We start from the raw sequence: 23,090 nt of genomic DNA on the forward strand, positions 1-23,090 counted from the left end.
TCTCTTATGGTTTGTCTCCCTCTCTGGTTTCATCTTGTTTCATTTTTTCCTCCCTTTCCCTATGATCCTCTGTCCTGTTTCTCAAATTCCTCGTATCAGTGAGATCATATGATACTTGCTTTCTCTGATTGACTTATTTCACTTAGCATAATACCCTATAGTTCATCCACATTGTTGCATATGGCAAGATTTCATTTTTTTGATGGCTGCATAATATTCCATTTGTGTGTGTGTGTGCGTGTGTGTGTGTGTGTGTGTGTATACCACATCTTTTTTATCCATTCATCTGTTGATGGACATCTAGGTTCTTTCCATAGTTCGGCTGTTGTGGACATTGCTGCTATAAACATTTTTTTTATAGAATTTATTTATTCATGAGAGACAGAGGGAGAGAGAGAGGGAGAAAGAGAGAGAGAGAAGCAGAGGGAGAAGCAGGCTCCATGCGGGACTCGATTCCAGGACCCTGGGATCATGACCTGAGCCGAAGGCAGATGCTTAACCATCTGAGCCACCCAGGCGCCCTGCTGCTATAAACATTGGGGTGCATGTACCCCTTTGGATCACTACATTTGTATCTTTGGGGTAAATACCCAGTAGTGCAATTGCTGGGTTATAGGGTAGCTCTATTTTCAACTTTTTGAGGAACCTCCATACTGTTTTGGAGAAAGAAAAGAAAAAAACCATCCTGCTACCTCCTTCATAACATTTTGTCTCAATAAATGGTAAATTCTTTGAGGGCAGCTCATTTCCCCAAGGAACAAGGTCCCTCACTTCTAGAATTCATCTGTGGAAGCCCCAGCAGGAAGGGAGGGGGAAAACACACGGGCTTAATTCAACAAGAGTAATATATGGATTTGTGAGTGGCTGCACCAGCTTGCATTCCCACCAACAGTGTAGGAGGGTTCCCCTTTCTCCACATCCTCGCCAACATCTGTCATTTCCTGACTTGTTAATTTTAGCCATTCTGACTGGTGTGAGGTGGTATCTCATTGAGGTTTTGATTTGTATTTCCCTGATGCCGAGTGATGTTGAACACTTTTTCTTTCATGTGTCTGTTGGCCATTTGTATGTCTTCTTTGCAGAAATGTCTGTTCATGTCTTCTAATTCGTGGGCTATTTTGAGGAGAAACTAATTCCATGTATGTTTAACTGTACATGAAATGTGAAAATCTGTCGATGGAGTTGGTAGGACTTCAATAAAAGAAATAGGAAGTAAAAGGAATGGTTATTTTAAGTAACTATTTTAAAATATAAGTTAAAATAGAGTAAGATTTTACATATAGAGTGAATATGATGTGTTTACTACCTGATTTGGCAATTGGAAATCTAGGTCTTTGTTGCTACTATAGTAAGACATTTTAAGGATGCTGGGAAATTGCCAATAAAATTATTATAAACCAAGAAAAATCCATACAAATGGAATGTATGTTTTTTTCTGACCCTAGGTTTATACAAATGGCGAAATATAAAAAAATTGACAACAAATCCATATATTGCTTTTGTTGAATTAAGCCTGTGTGCTTTTTTCCCTCTCCCTTGCTGCTGGGGCTTCCATAGATGAATTCCAGATGTGAGGGATCTTGTTCCTTGGGGAAATGAGCTGCCCCCAAAGAATTTACTATTTATTGAGACAAAATGTTACGAAGGAGGTAGCAGAATGGTTTTTCTTTTTCTTTTTCTTTTCTTTTCCTCTTTCCTTCTTTCTTTCTTTCAAGATTTTATTTATCTATTTGAGAGAGAGAGGTTGAGCATGAGCAGGGGGGAGGGACAGAGGGAGAGGGAGAAGCAGGCTCCCAGCTGAGCAGGGAGCTCCATGTAGGGCTCAATCCCAGGACCCTGGGATCATGACCCAAGCTGGAGGAAGATCCCCCACTGACTGAGCCACCCAGGCACCCTGGTTTTTATTTTCTTTTTGCTTATATCTATCTATCTATCTATCTTTAAGATTTTACTTATTTATTTGACAGTGAGAGAGAGCGGAGGTGGGGGGTAGAGGGAAAAGCAGACTCCCTGCCAAGCAGGGAGCTGGATGCGGGGCTTGTTGCGGGGCTCAATTCCAGGACCCTGGGATCATGACTTGAGCCGAAGGCAGACACTTAACTGACTGAGCCACCCAGGTGTCCTTGCTTATCTCTATTTTAAAAAGAACATGGATTTCTTTTATAATTAGAGGGAAAATCAGTTATTTAAAAACATTTATTAAAATGATAAAGGTGCTGTAGGGGCGCCTGGGTGGCTCAGATGGTTAAGCGTCTGCCTTCAGCTCAGGTCATGTACCCAGGGTGCTGGGATCGAGCCCCACATCGAACTTCCTGCTGAGCAGGGAGCCTGCTTCTCCCTCTCCCTCTGCCTGCTGCTTCCCCTGCTTGTATACACTCTCTCTCTGTCAAAAATAAATTAAATCTTTAAAAAACAAAAACGATAAAGGGGCTGTAAATCAACTCAAAACTTGTAAGTACTCCAATAGATTTATTTTCTAGCACTCGATTAGTCTCCAGTTAGGTAGTGAGTTGTTTCCTGGGCTTTGAGACTATTTTTGGGGGTAAGCTCTCTTTTTATATTGCAGCTGAAGTTTCACTAAATAACTTAAGCATATTTAACCAGTCACTTAACTAAGAAAATTTGTATTTAAACCTAGTAATATATAGCCACTGGGTGGCTCAGTTGGTTAAGTGTTTGCCTTCTGCTCAGCTCATGATTCCAGGGTCCTGGGATTGCCTTGAGTTGGGCTCCCCCTGGGGGGGGGCGGAGTCTGCTTATCCCTCTTCCTCTGCCCCTCCTCCCCACTCGTGCTCTCTTTCTCTTGCTCGCCGCGCTCTCTTTCTCAAATAAATATATAAAATCTTTAAGAAAAAAAAAACCCTGGTAATATATAATTCTGTTTCTTTGAAAGAATGTAAATATATGCCCATTTGAATTCTGGGAGGAAAAGCTTGTGCTTATTAGCTTGCCTAAACTTGCTAGAAACAGCATTTTGATGTTACAAAAGGGATCCCTGTAAAATTTGAAGAAAGTATTATGTGCTTTTACTAGAATAAAAACTTAATTTTACCACAAAGTGGCCCTTAGGTTGACAAAGAAGAATATTACATTTTTCCATAGGTCCTAGGGTTTTCCAGAGACAACTTGAGTGTCACATAAGGTACTTAGGAATATTAGAATGTTCAGCGTCATTCTAGGGCTGTGAAATCTAAAATTTTTGTGTGTGTTAAAGGACCTTACTGGCTGGCTGTGGAGATAAAACATGAACATTTGATGATCAAAACAACAGTAGATATCATGGATTAGATTCTGTAATATAAAACAATGCAGTATAATTTAGTTGAGTCTACTTGTTTAGTACAAAGAAACACAAAAGGGAAGAGAGAAACCAATATAGAAAGGTAGGGAAAGAGGTAGGTATTGAACTGGACTTTAGTAGAAGGTTACTCTCCAAATTTCATTTCACTGCTTGTAGTTCAAATATATATATATTTTGTTTTTGGGATTTGCCTTTTATTCTTTATTTAAAAATTTTTTTTAAAAAGATGATTTATTTGAGGGGTGCCTGGGTGGCTCAGTTGGTTAAGCATCTGCCTTCGGCTTAGGTCATGATCTCAAGGGCCTGGGATTAAGCCCTGCATCCAGCTCCATGCTCAGTGGGGAGCCTGCTTCTCCCTCTTCCTTTGCCTCTCCCCCTGCTTGTGCACACTCTCTTTCTCTCTCTCAAATAAATAAAATCTTTAAAAAGATTTATTTGAGAGAGAGTGGGAGGGAAGGGCAGAGGGAGAGAATCCTTAAGCAGACTCCCCACTAAGTGTAGAGCCCGATGATGGGCTCAATCCCACAACCCTTGACCTGAGCTGAAAGCAAGAGTTAGATGTTTAACTGACTGAGCCACCCAGGCGCCCTGAAATTTGCTTTCTAAAAAACTTTATTATGAAAAATTCCAAACATCCAAAAGCAGTGGGAATAGTAAAATGAACCCCCATATACAGTTATCAGCTTATTGCTAACATGGTTTCATCTATGCTCCTACCAACCCCCCTTCCTGATTGTTTTGAATCAAATCTGTGACATTATTTCATCCATAAATATTTCAGTATATATTTTTAAAAAATAGGGACTTTTATTTTATTTTATTTATTTATTTTTTTAAAGAGTGAGAGCACGGGGGGAGGGGGAGCGGCGGGGAGGGAGAATCAGAGTCCCCGCTGAGCAGAGAGCCCAACGCGGGGCTCGATCCCAGGACCCCAGGACCATGACCTGAGCCGAAAGCAGTTGCCCAACCAACTGAGCCACCCAGGTACCCCCCAAAATAGGGACTTTTTAAAAACATAATACCAATACTATTTGTACATCTACAATAACAGTAATTTCTTAATATATAAATATCTGGTGTTCATATTTCCTTGATCATATCATAAGTTTTTAAAACAGACTATATGTTTAAAACAGTATTCAAATTTAAAAAAATAGGATCCAAATAAAGTCTATACCTTGTAGTTGGTCAATGTATTTTTAGAGTCTCTCTCTTTTTTTTTTAAGATTTTATTTACTTATTTGACAGAGAGAGCGAGAGAGCACAAGCAGGGGGAGCAGCAGAGGGAGGAGAAGCAGGCTCTCTGCTGAGCAGGGAGCCTGACGCGGGACTCGATCCTAGGACCCTGGGATCATGACCTGAGTCGAAGCAGATGCTTGACCATCTGAGCCACCCAGGAGCCCATATTTTTAGAGTCTCTTAATCTAAAAGACCCCCCTTTTTTTTCTTTGCAGTTTATTTATTGAAGGACTGGGTCATCTGTGCATTAGTTTCCCACAGATGGATTTGGTGATTAACATCATACTAGTGTCGTTTAACATGTTTCTCTCTCCTCTGTATTTCCTTCAAATTGGCAGTTACATGTAGAGACTTGACCAGATTTAGATTCATTGTTTTGGCTAGAATACTTTATAGTGCGCTTCTATTAGGAGGAGGTGTGTGATGTCTGTTAGTCTTCATTTTTATGATGTCAGCAGCCATTGATGATCATTGTTTATATTCCCTTTACTTCATTGAACTTCATTAGGGGGTTTTAAATGGTGATACTCAAATTCTATCATTTCTTAATTTATTTTAGCTGGAATGTTTTTATAAAGAGATATCCTCTCCATCACCTGTTTGGTTACTGTGAGGTACATCTTGCACAGGAAAGGTGAGACAAATGCTTGAGTCTTTCTTTTTTTTTTTTTTTTAAGATTTTATTTATTTATTTGACAGAGAGAGAGACAGCGAGAGCAGGAACACAAGCAGGGGGAGTGGGAGAGGGAGAAGCAGGCTTCCCACTGAGCAGGGAGCCCGAGGTGGAACTCGATCCCAGGACTCCAGGATCATGACCCTAGCCGAAGGCAGATGCTTAACGACTGAGCCACCCAGGCGCCCGAGTCTTTCTTTTAATTAACATTACTGTTTTCAAAATAATGACTTTGTTCACTAACATCCTGCAAAGGTGATGAGTGTTTTTTTTAATTATCATTATAAACTGCAATTTAAGCCTGTTTATGTGTTTCAGCAATTACAGTTTTATCTGTATTGATGTTTCATTGATTGCTTCGTCTTGGCAAATGGGAGCTTCTTCAGGTTGGCTCTAGTCTTTTTTTTTTTTTTTTGACTCTAGTGTCTTTTTGATGTGATCCCTTACCTATGATAGCTTCTTTGTTTTGTGGAAATGAAGTTTGGAGACTACTCTGTGTGTAAGAGGTACTAATTGCTTAGTGGGTTTGTCCTTGTTTTTTCTGTTTTCAGTGAACAAGGCTAGGAAATAAGGTGGCTTTTTTTTTTAAAAAAGTGTATCACAAGTTCATATCAATATTTCCAATTCAAAATCAGAACTATAGGTTGTTTTTTTTTAAGATTTTATTTATTTATTTGACAGAGAGAGACACAGCAAGAGAGGGAACACAAGCAGAGGGAGCAGGAGAGGGAGAAGCAGGCTTCCTGCAAAGCAGGGAGCCCGATGCGGGGCTCGATCCCAGGACCCTGGGATCATGGCCTGAGCCGAAGGCAGACGCTTAACTGACTGAGCCACCCAGGTGCCCCAAAACGATAGGTTTTTTAATATAATGTCTTCAGTCTTGACATTTTTCAGATTACAAAAGTAATACGTACTCATTGTAAGAAATTTAAATAATTCAGAAGTATATGAGATAAAAGATGAAGATCCTTACCTTACCCCCAAATCACTAGTTAACCACTTAACACATTAATTCAAAGGCTTCATAGTGGGTATCTTTTATTTTTATGTCAATTATAGTTACCTGGTTTAGGCAGCACTGAACATACAGTTAAAAATTAGGAGTCGATATTTCTTGAGGCTAGAGGAAAAAAAGATAAGTTATTCCTTCTGTGAAATGAAGATTTTTACATATTTTTAGATTTACTTTTTAAATTGGTATTACATTTACATGGCTCAGAATTCTAAGGATAGAAAAAAGCAGAATGAAGATTTCTTCTTGCTTCTATAACCCAAACTAGTCAGTTCCTCTTTTCAGAGGCAACTATTATTACCAGTTTATTACCAGTTTTTGTGCATTCTGTGTTCTTTTTTTTAAATTTAATTTAAAAAATTTTAAAAGATTTTATTTATTTATTTGAGAGAGAGAGCACGAGCCAGGGGAGGAGCAGAGGGAGAGAGAGAAGCAAATGCCCCACTGGGCAGGGAGCCCTATGCAGGGCTTGATCCCAGGACCCTGAGATCATGACCTGAGCCAAAGGCAGATGCTTAACCAACTGAGCCACCCAGGTGCCCCATATCCTATCTTCTTATAAGCATATATGTAAATACGTATATATATTCTGTTTCCCCCATTTTACTAAAATGGTTCTATGTCTTGCTTTTTTTACTTAGCAGTATAACCTATAAGTACAAGAATTTCCTTATTCTTGTGTATGTCTAAAGAGTATTACAGGATATGTTTGTACTGCTTATTTTATCATTCTCCTATTAAAGAGAATTTTGATTTTTTTCCCAGTCTTTTGCAGTTACAAAGAGTGCTTCATGAATAACCTTGTACATATGTCATTTTCCATATTTGGAATAATAAACTATTAAGGTAAATTGCTAAAAATGTATACTTTTGTAATTTTTAAACAGTGTAAAATTGCCTTCTAAAAATATAGGCATTAAAAAAGTAAGAATATAGGCAGTTTACTTTTTTTTTTTAAAGATTTTATTTATTTACTTGACAGAGAGCAAGAACGTATAAGCAGGGGGAGTGGCAGGCAGAGGGAGAAGGAGAGGGAGTAGCAGGGAGCCTGATGCAGGGCGCTAGCCCAGGACCCTGAGGTCAGGACCTGAGCTGAAGGCAGCTGCTTAACCAGCTGAGCCACCCAGGTGTCCCTGGCAGTTTACATTTCTACTAGCAATTGATTCCAGATTTGAGACAGAAGATTTGGTTATGGTGGCTATATACAAAATAACCAATTTGAAATTTTTTTATCCATGCATATTTATAGTGGAGCACTTGGCATAGGCATCAAATTACGTTTTAGCTTTCTTGTAACACACCACTAATTGAGTGCCAATGAAAGAGTGTAGTCTTTGCTCTCCACTATATGCAAATATAGCAGGTTAACTTTACCTAAGTTCTAAGGGCCTTGAAGCACGAGAGGGCCAGGGGAAATTCTAAATTAGCAAACTTTTTGGTCTCTGACCTCTCAATTCTTTGAAAAATTATTATAGATGCCAAAGAACTTTTATTTATGTGGGTTATATCTGCCAGTATTTACTGTATTGGAAGTCAAAACTAGGAAAATATTTAAATATTTATTAATTCATTAAAATAATAGTAAGTTCCTTACATATTACTATATGTAGCTATTTATTTATTTATTTATAAAAGATTTTATTTATTTATTTGACAGAGAGAGGGAACACAAGCAGGGGGAGTGGGAGAGGGAGAAGCAGGCTTCCCGCTGAGCAGGGTGCCCCATGCATGGCTCAATCCCAGGACCCTGGGATCATGACCTGAGCTGAAGGCAGATGCCCAATGACTGAGCCACCCAGGCGCCCCTGTAACACATTTTTTAAAATTTTTTTATTGTTATGTTAATCACCATATATTACATCATTAGTTTTTGATGTAGTGTTCCATGATTCATTGTGCATAACACCCAGTGCTCCATGCAGAATGTGCCCTCTTTAATACCCATCACCAGGCTAACCCATCCCCCTACCCTCCTCCCCTCTAGAACCCTCAGTTTGTTTTTCAGAGTCCATCGTCTCTCATGGTTCGTCTCCTCCTCTGACTTACTCCCCTTCATTCTTCCCCTCCTGCTATCTTCTTCTTTTTCTTTTTCTTAACATATGTTGCATTATTTGTTTCAGAAGTACAGATCTGTGATTCAACAGTCTTGCACAATTCACAGCGCTCACCATAGCACATACCCTACCCAATGTCTATCACCCAGTCACCCCACCCTGTAACACATTTTTTAAATGAAAAACCTTTTTTTTAAAAAAAAACTTTTTTTTTTTTTTAAGATTTTACCTATTTATTTGACAGAGAGAGTACAAGTAGGCAGAACAGTAGGCAGAGGGAGAGAGAGAAGCAGGTTCCCTGCTGAGCAGAGAGCCTGATGTGGGATTTGATCCCAGGACCCTGGGATCATGACTGGAGCCGAAGGCAGACGCTTAAGCAACTGAGCCACCTAGGTGCCCTGGAAAACGTTTTTAAAACAAAAGATTTAGTGAGAAGGATGGACATGGTTTTACATTTTTGCAAATCTCTTTAATGTCTGGCTTAACAGAAAATAGCTGCATTCTCATCTGCATCAGCATTCAGTCTGTTGCAATGTGTCATTTTCGTTCAAGTATTTTTTTTAAAAGATTTATTTATTTATTTTGAGAGACTGAGAGAGAGAGAGAGAGCACATGAGAGGGGAGGGCCAGAGGGAGAAGCAGACTCCCCGCCAAGCAGGGAGCCTGATGCGGGACTTGATCCTGGGACTCCAGGATCATGACCTGAGCCGAAGGCAGTCGCTTAACCGACTGAGCCATCCAGGCGCCCTTCGTTCAAGTATTTGAAAAAAAAAATCCAGCCTCAGAGATATGTAGTTGGAAAATAGAGAAGTATTTTAATAACTTTGGGTAATTGGATATTCTTTGATACTATACCCGAACTCAACATGTGGTAGTTCCTTAAAGATTAGTTGCAGTGTAGAATCTGAAACCATATAAATGAACTTTTGCACTTAGTGACATTAAAATTCATTTATTTTTTACATTGAATGGATCTTTTATCCATGTGTGATTTTTCAATTATCATGAATTGGTCAGTTGGAAAATATTGGTCGCCAAGTAATGCAGATCTTCCAGATGTTTGACACAGTTCATTATACAAGTAAAAAAACAACACTCATGAATATCACTCATTTCATCAGAAAAGCTTTAAGTATTAAGAAGTTTTCAAGCTCAGAGAAGATACACTTTTTCAAAATTTTGATTTTGGCTGAAAAGCTTGAATTTTATCACTGACAACAAATACTGTCACTTATTTTCTTTGAAGGAACAGGCTCACTTTGTTCATTTTTGTGCAGAACATTGCCACATAACCATAATTTGCCTGTTATTTGCTTACTCAGGAAGTAGTAGTATCCCATGAAAAAAGTAGCTAGTTTAGCTTGCAGCTCAGTTGCTTTTCCTTGAGACAATTATTGTACTTTGATATGCTGCAGAACTGGTTTATACTTCCCATTTTGCCATTCCTATTATTAAAAAGACATGTACTCAAGAGTGGAATTTAATAAAATTATTAATTTTTACTGCTTTATCAAGGATATTTACAAGTAAAATTTTTCTTTTTAAAGCTACAGGTGTGGGGTGGTGAAGAATATGATAGTACTAGTACTAGTACAGTTTGATACCCCTGCCTTGATTTATGCTAAGAGTGGCAATTATACCTACCATTTCACCATGGTGAAAAAGGCAGATAACATCTTAGTGTTATCATAATAAATAAGATCTTGTTGTGAAAATAGTGGACCTCTTAGACCTCTTGGGACCATACTTCGAGAACTGCTATTCTAGGTAGAACATGCATTACTTAGCCAGAGATACTGAGGTGAGAAAAAAGCATAGCTTTCTAGGTCAACTATGGATACTTTGTTATGGAACTCGGGATATATGGAGAGAAAGAAAAAAGGTAGTCAGGGGCCAGATCATAAAGGAACATAAGTATCCTGCTAAAGAGTGCTGAATTTATCCTATAAGAAATGGAGAGTCTTTGAAGGATTTTAAGAAGGGGAGTGTGTGTATGGTAGGGGTGTGGGTGGATTATGCCATCATATTTGTATTTTTTAAAGATTACCCTTATCATAGTGTGTTTTGCCTAAGGAGGCCAGTGGAAAATGATGATGTTTTAAACTAAGGCACTGACTTGGTCATGGAGCCACAGAAGGCCAGGCTGTCCAAACCAGTGCAGGGGTTAGAATGTGCCCTTCCTAAAGCAGAACTAAGCCTAGCAGCATCTGTTGGTTGGCTGGATGATCAGGTGCACAACCAGCTGCATCCATCATCATGTCAGTTATGAGCTATCACTTCAAATACGCTATATCCGCAGAATCACTAATCTGACTTCTATTACCATAGATTAGTTTTCATCTGTTTTTGAATTTCATGTTAATAGAGTCATACAGTATATACTATTGTGTCTTTTTTGCTCAACATTGTCTTTGAGATTCATGAATGTAGTTGCATATAGCAGTGGTGTGTTCTTTATTATTGGTAGGTAATATTCATTTTCTGATTGTACCATACGTTTTCCATTGAGTTGTTTATAGTTTGGGACTGTTAGGAATAATACTCTTGTGAACACTTTATACATGTCTTTTCATAGATGTAAGCACTCTGGTTATATGTCCAGGAATGGAATTGCTAGTTCATGGGATAGAAGTATAAGTACTACCAGTTTTCCAAAGTGGTTATATTAATTTATTCTCTTGCCAGCAGTGTATGAGAGTTCTGGTTGTGCTGTGTCTTTGACCATACTTAGTACTGTCAGTCCTTTTAATTGTAGCTGTTGGGGATGTAGTGATGTCTTTTTGTGGTTTTAATTTGCATTTCCCTGATGACCACTGATGTGGAGTATCTTTATGTGCATATTGGTCTTTCAAGGATGTTCTTTTGGGAAGTGCTTTCAACTTTTTTTTTAAGATTTTGTTTATTTATTTTTTTAAGATTTTATTTGTTTTTTTGACAGAGACACAGTGAGAGAGAGAACACAAACCGGGAGTGGGAGAGGGAGAAGCAGACCTCCCGCCGAGCAGGGAGCCCGATGCGGGGCTCGATCCCAGGAGCCTGGGATCGACCTGAGCCGAAGGCAGACGCTTAACGACTGAGCCACCCAGGCGCCCCATGATTTTGTTTATTTTTATTTAAGAGAGTGAGGGGGGGTAGAGAGAACAAGTGGGGTGGGGGGAGGAGCAGAGAGAGAGGGAGAAGCAGGCTCCCCGCTGAGCAGGGAGCCCAGTGCGAGACTTCATCCCCAGATTCCAGGATCACGACCTAAGCGGAAGGCAGACACTCAACCGGCTGAGCCACCCAGGCACCCCAGTGCTTTCAGTTCTTGTCCATTTAAAAAATTGGGCTGTTTGTCTTTTTCTTACTGATTTGTAGAATTTTTTTGTATATCTTGTATATGAGTTCTTTGTGGGATACATATATTTGCACATATCTTCTGCAGCTGTTTACATGTGGGATACATGCTGGAACAAATTTATTAATGAGTGTTTTGCTGGGATTCTGGGATATATGTCTGATCTATGAAGAGTGGTTCTATGTATTATTTAGAGATTCTAGTTTCCTTACATGATGGGAATGCACATGCTGCTTTTGAGTGTGTCAGTATTGATGTTTTGAATTAGTCTCAGCTGATTGCGGGTATTTCTGTTACCTATTGTTGTCAGCCAAACTACTCCAAGTCTTAGTGGCTTAAAACAACTATTTATTAGGGTGCCTGGGTGGCTCTGTCAGTTAAGCGTCTGCCTTTGGCTCAGGTCGTGATCCCAGGGTCCTGGGATCGAGCCCCGCATAGGGATCCCTGCTCAGCAGAGAGTGTCTGCTTCTCCCTCTCCCTCTGCCTGCCTCTCCCCCTGCTTGTGCTCTCTCTCTCTCAAATAAATAAATAAAATCTTAAAACAAAAACAAAAACAAAAAACCTCAAGTGTTTATTTGCTTATGATTAAGTGGGCTGGCAATTTGGGCAGGGCCCATCTGGCTTGCCTCTATTGCACATGGAATTTGCTGGGCTTACTCATGTGTTTGTGGTCATTTGGCAGGTTAGCCAGGGGCTGGTTGTACCTGGGTAGCCTCACTCCATTGTTGTCTATCATTAGGCTGGAGCTGTCATCCAGGGTACGGTGGCCTCTCCTGCAGTCTTTCTTGGCTACCTTGCATGGTGACTAGGTCCCAAGAGAGTGAGAGTGAAAGTTACAAGGTTTCTTAAGGCCTGGGCTCAGAAATTGCACAGTGTCATTCTTGCCACATTCTGTCGGACAAAACAAGTCACAAGGCCAGCTCAGATTCAAAGGGTAAGGAGGAAATGAACTCCACTTTTTGATGGGAATTGCTGCAAATAATCTGTGGCCATGTTTGATCTACAACATTGGGCATTCATTGTTCCTCCTTGTTCCTTTCTTTCTTTCTCCTTTTCTCTCTCTTCCTCCTTTCCTTCCATTGCTCCTTTTAAATGAATTGGATAGTTTGTGGGTTTTTTTTTAAATTATTATTGCCCTTTCTTCTTGAAGTTTATGTCAAAACAAAGCTTACTTAAAGGATGTCGTCTGTGATTACTTGGTGTGGCCAAGGACCAGACATTTTCAGGTCCTGACTTTGTGACTGTTTTCCAAATCACCATAATAATACCAAACATCTCTTAATGATGAAGGATTAGTTTCTTCCCCAGGTGATTTTGATCTTTTTTCTTTTTATCCTTTTTTTAAAAATTGGTAAGACCTGAATGTTAACACTGGTCCTTTTATGAGCTCTATTCCCATCTCTTCCATGCCTTGTTAGCCATCTAGAGTCACTTATATGAGCCTGAAATGACAACTTTTTTTCCGAGGTCTCAGTGAAGTCAGGAAAGGAAAGGCTGTACAGCAAGAGAACAGGTCTGGACTGCAGTTGTCTTGAGGAGACAGTGTTTTTATATGTGAAATAAACAAGAATCTTGGGCAAGGTGCAGATGTCAGTGACCTGTCAGCCCATCAGGATGAATCAGCTGAAGTCCTAGATGAGGTGACAATGTCAGCACAATGAGCCCCTTACCCTAAATTTATTGGGCCTCTCATTAAGGTAGCTGTCATAGCCCTTATTTTAGAGAAAAGTCAGAGTCATTGTTCAAGATTCACCTGACTTTAAACATTATTAATTTTGAGGGGGAAGGTCACTTTCAGTGTAAGAGTACTATTGGAAGTGACATGTGGCTGGTTTGCAGATTACAGCCATTTTGGTGTGTCCAAGTGTTACAGTTGTTGGGATCTTTAAAACTTGCCTCCAGGTAATTGGAGGCTATTTATTCTGCTTTTCCAAGTAAGTTTAATTAATTGTCTTGGGTCCCAGACAAGTAGATTTGTTAACTGTAGTTTCTGATTTATCTGTTGCCCAAACCTGTGATAATTTGATGGGAATAGGAACTCTCAAGGTGGCATTTTATTGCAAAAGATGGATGTTGGCTGCTAAATGCAGCTGATTAGAAGGCTGGGGCACAGTATCTGTCTTCCTGGTGACAGGATCATTATTAAGGCTTTATAGAACACACCACCAGTCAGATGGCTGAACTGAATCTTCCTACTCTTGTGAGGTTATCTTTAAGGCGTTTGGAGTACTTCACAGAACTCTTTATCAACTGTGTTCTCTTGAAGGCGTTTGCACCTTGTATCAGTTTAACCTGGTTGTTCTGGGTTGCGAGGCACTCCTTAGTACAGTGCTGGTAACCAGATCTTTGTCAATTGCTGCTGCCTGAGAACCTTGGGTTTGGGTCTCACAGACCGCAGAGAACAGTGTTGCCAGATAAGATTGCCATCTTATTTTCTGAGTGCAGATTTTGTCTTCAGAGAAAGCACGGGAGCTGAGAATACAAGGCAGTTTGTTAGAATGAAGACAAGAACACAGGGTTTTGACGGCTTGGCCATCCTATTGACTGTACAAATAAGTTTATTTTTAAAAAAATTTATTTATTTGAGTGAGAGAGAGATCATGAGCAGGGGGGAAGGTCAGAGGGAGAAGTGGACTCCCCCCTGCTGAGCCGGGAGCCCGATGTGGGACTCGATCCCAGAACCCCAGGATCATGACCTGCGCCGAAGGCAGACCCTTAAATGACTGAGCCACCCAGGCACCCTGGCTGTACATATAAGTTTAAAAAAATTTTTTAAAAAACCAAAGTTTACCTCAGAGGTATTATTTAGCTTTGTAAATTAGTCAGACAGCTAGAAAACTGTTACACTGCTTATGTGTCAGGCACTATTTCACATTGGAGGTACAGATAAGAACAAGACATATGAGATTTCATTTGAAAAGATAGACAATTTGCAAATAAATAATTACAGATTATGGTGAATAGTATGAAGAAAATAGATGTGGTGATGTGACAGAGTAAGGGAGAGGGGGATAGTCAGATGGGATGGTCAGGAAGACCTTTTTATAGTGGTGTGTGAACTGTTACTTAAAGGGAGGCAGAACCAGCATTTCCTGATGGGAGAAGAGTGTTCTGGCAGGAAGAACAACAAAACAAAGGCCTCATGGGGAGTATGTGGTTTGGTATGTTCAAGAATAGGCAGGGGCCAGATTTTGTAGGGCTCTGTAGACCTCACTTAGGATGTTGGAAAAGCATTGGTAGAAAGAAGCTGGTTGATCAAGAAAGCTAAATGACCTGATTTACAGTTTTAAAAGATCACTCATGCTTCTTTGGGGAGAACGGATAGCAGAGTGCCCAGAGAGGAAGTAGAGAAATTAGTTATGAGGCTATAGCATTTTATTAGCAAACTACATGGGGGTTATGGAGGTTGGACGGCAGAAAGGAATTGAACTTCTTTCCGAAAGTATTCCACTTTTAATTTTGATAAAATTACAAATAGGGCCAGAAAACCATAACATCAGTAAGTCCTAGTGTGTGTTTTGAATTATGTTGCTCTTGATTCTCTAAGTCAGTGTTGGATAGAGAACTAACTCTTGGTATGGCAAGGCTCTCAGCATGAACTCACTATGCCCACTTAAAAATCAGGCACATCTGGGCACGGCTTGAGGGCCTGTGGGGAAAGGCAACTAGTAATTTCTTTGCATAGGGGAGAATAAGGCATTTCCTGGGGGGACAAAATCACCAGGCTGACAGTGTTTCAGGACCAAGGTTGGTGGTGAAAAGGGGAAGGGCGATATCCTGGCCATGCCTCCCAACCCTTACCAAACTCCCACACATCTCTAATGCCAAAACCCGAAGGTACAGGGGCTATAAAGAAACCAGAAGAGCTTTTTCATAGAAATCTTAGAATGATATCGGAAAGGCAGACTTTAGCAATGTGATACTCATGGGATAGAGTTGTAAAACAAACTGAAGAGTTAGGGATACTCTTCACTTCAGCATAGGACACAGTGGGGCTTATTTTGGTATTTTGAGGGTTCCAAGAACACAGACTGGCTTGGCATATTAAGGGTTCTAGTGGTGGCATTCAGCCCTCAGAGTTCCTACTGTGGATTAAGCAGCAGCCACCTCTCAGAGTCCTGTAATAGCAATGGCAATAATAATAATAATAACAAATATTGTAGTCAGAGTGGAGAGATACTAAATTATGTGCTTATAGTATTTATTTCTACTCACAGAAGAAAATTCTGTCTCTGGCTTCTTTATATTCTTCTCATCTACTGAGAGAGATTCCCTGTCTGCTAGCTCAGTTTCTAGAATTGGCTTGTATAAAAGGATAATGGGTAGAAAACAGCTGAAGAATTTCAAGCAGTAAGACTGGATGATTAACTTATATTAGAAAGTGGACCAAGAACTGCTTATAAGAAGAGTGGATCATTAGAGGAGAAAGAGCCAAGTGAGCAGAGTGTTGTACTGTGAATTGAAAATAGGAATAGGTAGGGGCCCTTGGGTGGCTCAGTTGGTAGAGCATGCGACTTTTTTTTTTTTTAAAGATTTGATTTATTTATTTGAGAGAGAGAGAGAGTGAGTGCTAGCTGGGGGAGGGACAGAGGGACAGGGGGAGGCAGAGAATCTCAAGCTGACTCCTCACCCAGCCTGGAGCCTGGTGGCAGGACTTGATCCCAGGACCCCGAAACCATGACCTGAGTGGAAACCAAGAGTCGGTTGCTCAAACCAAGAGTCTGGTCAAACCACCCAGGCACCCCACAGCATGCAACTCTTGATCTTGTGGTCGTGAGTTTAAGGCCCCATGTTGGGTGTACAGTTTACTTAAAAAAATAAAACTGTGCATTTAAGCAATGGATTTAAAAAAAAAGTAGGAATGGATATAGAGGGTTCAGGGCAGGTGTAGGGTTATGAGAAACATTGTGAGCAAAAGGAATTGGGAAAGAAGATATTAAGAAGCTGCTGTGGAGGGGCGCCTGGGTGGCTCAGTAGGTTAAGTGTATGTCTTCGGCTCAGGTCATGATCTCTGGGTCCTGGGACTGAGCCCCAAGTTGGGCTCCCTGCTCAGTATGGAGTCTACTTCTCCCACTCCCCTGCTCATGTGTGCACTCTCTCTGTCTCTCAAATAAATAAATAAAATCTTAAAAAACAAAAAAAGCTGCTATGGATTTTGAAATGGATATTTTAATTTTCTTTGGGAGTCTCAATATATTAAGATTTAAATTGCTTTTAACTTTTTTTTTTTTTTTTTTTTGAGGTTAGACTTGTTTCTTATATGTGATGCCATTCCAGCACTGGACTCATGGAGGCTGAACATTTATTCAGGTAATTATAGGTAACATTTATGGAGCACTTTCCGTGTGCTAGGCAACAAACTAAGTGCTATACCTGTATTCTCATTTAATTGTCACACAAACTTGTGAGGTTGGAAGTGTTACTGTACCCATTTAATAGATGAAGAAACTGAGACTAAAGTATATTAAGACTGAGTTCACCTGAATTAAGAAATAAAAAAGACTACTGCTATAGTTGAAGTGAGAGATGATGGTAGCTGATGTCATTAGATAATGTCATTCCTCACCTGTCATAAATACATGAATGTAAAGTGGTTTTGACTGAACTTCACCCTCATTTCCATAACTTTTCCCACTAGTGAATACATCATACTTTTTGTTTGTCTTTGAAACAATGGACATACTTTTTGGTAAAGAAAAATCTAATTTAGAGTTTTAACTTTAAAGCTTTTCTAAGTTTGAAGCAGTTTAAATTTATTTGAGTGAATATCTACAAAAGGTAAATAGATATTTACCTTACAAAATAGGTATTTACTTTATCTTACAAAAGGTTAATAAATATTAACAGAGAAATTCTTAAAAGATTATTAGTATGGATGATAGGACTCTTTTGTGTTGTTTTCATCACACTTGAAATACTGTTCACAGATGTTTTAGCTTTAAGGAACCTTACTAGGGCTTCTTGTAGGAGCTTTCTTGGTATGTCTGAATGTTTATTTACAGATCATACTAATGGTAGTACTTGCTAGAACTGAGAGGGTTTTTAGCACTACCCGAAAATCAGTCAAAAATGAAGATTCAGGATCTCTGAAATTATAATGTTGGTTAATAGAAGTATTTGTAAATTTACAGAAATTCAAATTTATATGCTACTGTGAGTGGTTCTCCATGTACAGTTTTGCCAGGTGTTGTTTGTATACTCATCAAGGTAAAATAAAACTGTTTTTATCACTCCCTTATCAGTTATTGAGTTGCCAGCATGAATACATTGCCCTATTTCCCCTTTCCCCATCTTTTTCAAAATAGATCTTGAGCTATAATTAACATACAGTAAACTGTACGTATTAAAAGTGTACAGTTTGTTAAGTTTTGACGTATGTGTTATTCACTCATGAAACTATTACCACAGTCAAGATAATAAAAATATCACCTCCACAAGTTTCCTTATCCCCATTTTTAATACTTCCCTCAACTTGTGATCCTAGGCAACCACTGATCAACTTTTGTCACTATAGAATGGTTTGCATTGTCTAGATTTTTATATAAATGGAATTGTAAAGTATATACTCTCACATTATTTTTTGTTTGTATGGGTATATACTTTTTTCCCCCTCTAAGTTAATGTCTTTTTTAAAAAATTGCGGTGAAATTCACATAACTTATAATTAACAGTTTTAGTGTATAGATCAGTGGTATTTAGTGTATTTATGATGTTTTGCAACCACTAGTTCTCTCTAGTTTCAAAATTTTTTCGTCATTTTGTAAACCATACCATACTCATTAAATAATCACTCCCCATTCCCTAATTTGCTTTCTGTCTCTGTGGATTTGCCTCTTCTGGATATATCTTACAAAAAGAATTAGACAATATATGAACCTTTTGTGTCTGGCTTCTTTCATTTAGCGTAATATTTCAAGATTCATCCAAGTTGTAGCATGTATCAGTACTTTTATTCCTTTTTATGGCTGAATAATATTCCATTGTGTAGATCTATCACATTTAGCTTATCCATTCCTCAGTTGGTAGACATTTGGGTTGTTTCCACTTTTTGGGTACTATAAATAATGCTGCTGTGAACATTTTTTTATAAGTTTTTGTGTGGGTATATGTTTTCATTTCTTTGGAGTATATATCTAGGAGTGTAATTGCTGGATCATATGATAACTCTGTTGAACTTTTTGAAGAACTGTCAAACTGCTTCCATAGTGGCTGCATAATTTTACATTCCCACTAGCAATGTATGAAGGCCCCAATTTATCTATCCTTAACTAAACTTGTCTGTCTTTTGATTCTAGCCATCCTAGTAGGTGTCAAGTAATGTCATTATGATTTTGATTTGCACTTCCCTGATGACTAACGATGTTGAATTGAGCTTCTTTTCGTATACTTATTGGCCATTTGTATATTTTTTTAAAGAAATGTATATTTAAATCCTTTTCTTTTTTAGATAACTTGTCTTTTTATTGAGTTGTAAGAATTCTTTATTATGGATACAAGTTCCTTATTTGATACACGATTTGCAGATATTTTTTTCTATTCTGTGAGTTGTCTTTTTATTTTCTTGATGGTATTGTTTACAGACAAAAGTTTTATTTATTTTATTTTATTTTTTAAGATTTTATTTATTTATTTGACAGAGAGAGACACAGCAAGCGAGGGACCACAAGCAGGGGGAGTGGGAGAGGGAGAAGCAGGCTCCCCGCTGAGCAGGGAGCCCGATATGGGGTTCCATCCCAGGACCCTGGGATCATGACCAGAGCCAAAGGCAGACGCTTAACGACTGACTGAGCCACCCAGGCGCCCCCAGACAAAAGTTTTGAATTTGATGAAGTCTGCTGATCTATTTTTTCTTTTGTTGCTTATGCTTTTAGTGTTATGTCTAAGAAAGTTTTGCCTAACCCGAGGTCATGAAGATTTATTCTAGTGTTTCATGTTGAATTTTATAGTTTTAGCTTTTACATTTAGGTCTGTGATCTGTTTTGAGTTAATTTTTGTGTATAATATGAGGTATAGTTCCAACTTTATTCTTTTATATTTAGCTATTCACTTGTCCCAGGACCTTTTGTTGAAAAGACTGTCCATGGCCTATTTGATTGTCTTGGCCTCCTTGTTTGAAAATTGGTTGACCACAAATATAAAGATTTATTTCTGGGCTTTCAGTTCTATTCCACTATAGCACTGTTCTGATTACTGTTACTTTGTGTGGTAAATTGAAATTAGGAAATGTGAGTCCTCCAATTTTGTTTTTCTTTTTTCAAGATTGTTTTGTTTGGTGTGCCTGGGTAGCTCATTTGGTAGAGCATGTGACTCTTGATCTTAGAGTTGTGAGTTTGAGCCCCACGTTGCGTGTAGAGATTACTTAAAAAAAAAAAAAGATTATCTTGTTTATTTTAGGTCCCTTGCATTTCCATATGAATTTTAGGATCAGATTGTCGATGTCTTCAAAAAAAAAAAAAAAAAAAAAGCCAGCTAGGATTTTGATAGGGATTGCATTGAATCTGTAGATCAGTTTTGAGAGTGTTACCACCTTAGCAATATTAAATCTTTCAGTGCATGAACGTGGGACATCTTCCCCCTTATTTAATAATAAGTTCTTTAATTTCTATCAGTGATTGTTTATAATTTTTTTAAAGATTTTATTTATTTATTTGAGAGAGTGAGAATGAGAGAGAGAGAGCGAGCACATGAGAGGGGGGAGGGTCAGAGGGAGAAGCAGACTCCCTGCTGAGCAGGGAGCCCGATGCGGGACTCGATCCTGGGACTCCAGGATCATGACCTGAGCCGAAGGCAGTCGCTTAACCAACTGAGCCACCCAGGCGCCCTATAATTTTTAATATATAAGCCTTACACTTTTTTAATCCTATTCTGTTATACTTCCTTGTTAAAATTATACCTAAATATTTTATTATTTTTGTTACTACTGTAAATGGACTTCTTCCCTTGATTTCATATTTGGAATATTCGTTACTTGTGTATAGAAATACAATAAATTTTTGTATGTTGACCTTGTATTTTGCAACCTTTCTGAACTTGTTTATTAGTTTTTAGTGGATTCCTTAGGATTTTCTGTATATAAGATCATGTCATCTGCAAATAGAAAAATTTTTTTGTTTTGAAGACTTATTTATTTTAGAGAGAGAGAGTGCACGAGTGGGGGGAGGGGCAGAGGAAGCGGAAGAGAGAATCCTCAAGCAGATTCCCGGCTGAACAAAGGGCCCAACTTGGGGCTGGATCCCAGGACCCCGAGATCATGACCTGAGCTGAAATCAAGGGTTGGCCACCCAAGTGACTGAGCCACCCAGCTGCCTCTGCAAATAGAAAAAGTTTTACTTTTCCAGACTGAATGCCTTTTCTTTCTTTTTATTGCCTCACTACCCTAGCTATGTTTTTTCCTTATGTTCCTCAGACTGGATATTCTTTTTGTTTGTTGTTTTTAAAGTTTTTGTTTATTTATTTAAGTAATCTGTACATCCAACGTGAGGCTGGAACTCACCCCAAGATCAAGAGTTGCATGCTCTTCTGACTGAGCCAGCCAGGTGCCCGAAGACTAGATATTGTTTTGTTTTGTTTTTTTAGGTTTATTTATTTTGGGGCACCTGGGTAGCACAGTCGGTTTTGTCTGCCTTCTGCTCAGGTGTGATCCCAGTGTCCTGGGATTAAATCCCACAATGGGCACCTTGCTCTGCGGGGAGCCTGCTTCTCCCTCTGCCTCTGTCTGTCTCTCTCTCACTCTGTATCTCATGAATAAATGAATAAAACCTTTAGGAAAAAAAGATTTATTTATTTTGGAGGGGGGCAGGGACAAAGGGAGAGAGAATCCCAAGCAATTCCTTGCAGATGCCGGAGCCCCATGTGGGGGTCAATCTCATGACCCTGAGACCACGATCTGAGCTGAAACCAAGAGCCATGCTCAACAGAATGCACCACCCAGGTGCCCCCAGACTGGATATTCTTAATTGATCTAGCTTCAAGTTTGTTGATTCTTTCTTCTGCCTGTTCAGATCTTGTATCAAACCTCTCTGTTTATGTTTTTCATTTTTGTTATTGTACTTTCCACCTCCAAAATTTTTATTTGGTTCCCCCCCCCTTTTTAAAAAATTTTATTTATTTATTTGACAGAGAGAGACATGGCAGAGAGGGAACACAAGCAGGGGGAGTGGGAGAGGGAGAAGCAGGCTTCCTGCCGAGCAGGGAGCCCGATGTGGGGCTCGATCCCAGGACCCTGGGATCATGACTTGAGCCGAAGACAGACACTTAACGACTGAGCCACGCAGGCACCTCTGTTTGGTTCCTTGTTATAATGTCTATCTTTCTATTAATATTCTGTTTCTGAAACATTGTTACACTTTTCCTTTAATTCTTTAGTCATCGTTTCCTTTTTTGGTCTTATTTAAATTGGCTGATTTAAAGCCCAGTGTCTGGGATTCCTAAGTGAGTTTCTGTTGATTGCCATTTTTCCAATTATGGGCCATACAGTCCATTTCATGGTAATGTTATACTGCTTCATGTATAGTATAAGCACTTTACAATAGTATACTGCTTTTTCTTCCCTCCTGACCATTGCCCTATTCTAGGTACACACTTTACTTGTGTGTGTGTGTGTGTGTGTGTTTTGAAGATATATATATATATATATATATATATATATATATATAAGATTTTATTTATTTGACAGATTTATTTTATACACACATATACATATATATATACACATATATACACATGCATATATATACTTGTATATATATAAATTACAGTGTATCTTAAATTATTGCTTTGAATAGTTTATAACTTTAAAAATATTTGAATAATGAGTAAAAAAAGATTTTTATATTTATCCACATTGTAACCATTTCTGATGCTCTTTATTCCTTTGTGTAAATCCAGACAATATTTATTGAGCCTGAAGGACCTGCACAGGTCTACTGGTGATGATGTTTAGCTTTTGTACAGAAAAAGTCTATTTTGCCTTCATTTTTGAAAGATATTTTCTGTGAGTATAGAATTTGTGGTTGACAGTTTTTTTCTTTCAGTCTTTTAAGATATGAATCCATTGTCTTCTGACTTGAATAGTTTCCAGTGAGAATTCTGTTATCGTCTTCATCTTTGTCCTCTATATGTAATATATCCTTCCTCCTGGCTGCTTTTAAATTTACTCTGTATTACTGTAATATTAGTGTTAGGTAATTTGGTAATGATGTGTCTTGGTTTGGTTTTTTTCAGCTTCTTGGATCTGTGTATTTATAGTTTTATTATAATTTGGAAACTTGGAAGCTATTATTTCATTAAATATTTTTTCCCCTGACTCTTCTTTGGAAATTCCACTGACACATATATTAGGCAATTAGAATTTGTCCCACACAGTTCATGGATGCTTTGTTCATTTTATTTTAATGTTTTTTTTCTTTCTGTTTTATTTTGGTTGACTTCTATTGCTGTTTACTTATTTTCTCACCCTGATTTGTTCTCTTGCAATT

The 23,090-nt window shown here is 38.7% G+C and overlaps 1 protein-coding gene across 4 annotated transcripts in view; it reads left to right on the top strand.

The window, feature by feature from the left end:
- R3HDM2 (R3H domain containing 2) overlaps positions 1 to 23,090 on the top strand; it is a 156,466-nt gene that overhangs the window by 22,960 nt on the left and 110,416 nt on the right. The window contains exons 2-3 of one of the 4 annotated variants that reach the window (XM_073900789.1): positions 5,100 to 5,174; positions 16,861 to 16,923. The exons of 1 other annotated variant lie outside the window; for it this stretch is intronic. The gene's annotated coding sequence lies outside the window, so the exon portion shown is untranslated. Of the gene's footprint in view, positions 1 to 5,099; positions 5,175 to 16,855; positions 16,924 to 23,090 lie in introns of all 4 variants that reach the window. 2 more of the 4 variants (XM_073900788.1, XM_073900787.1) reach the window with 2 other exon arrangements.

Source organism: Callorhinus ursinus, unplaced genomic scaffold (assembly GCF_003265705.2).
Source record: "Callorhinus ursinus isolate GAN/ISIS: 27379988/994484 unplaced genomic scaffold, GSC_fseal_2.0 scaffold14, whole genome shotgun sequence".
NCBI lineage: Eukaryota > Metazoa > Chordata > Mammalia > Carnivora > Otariidae > Callorhinus > Callorhinus ursinus.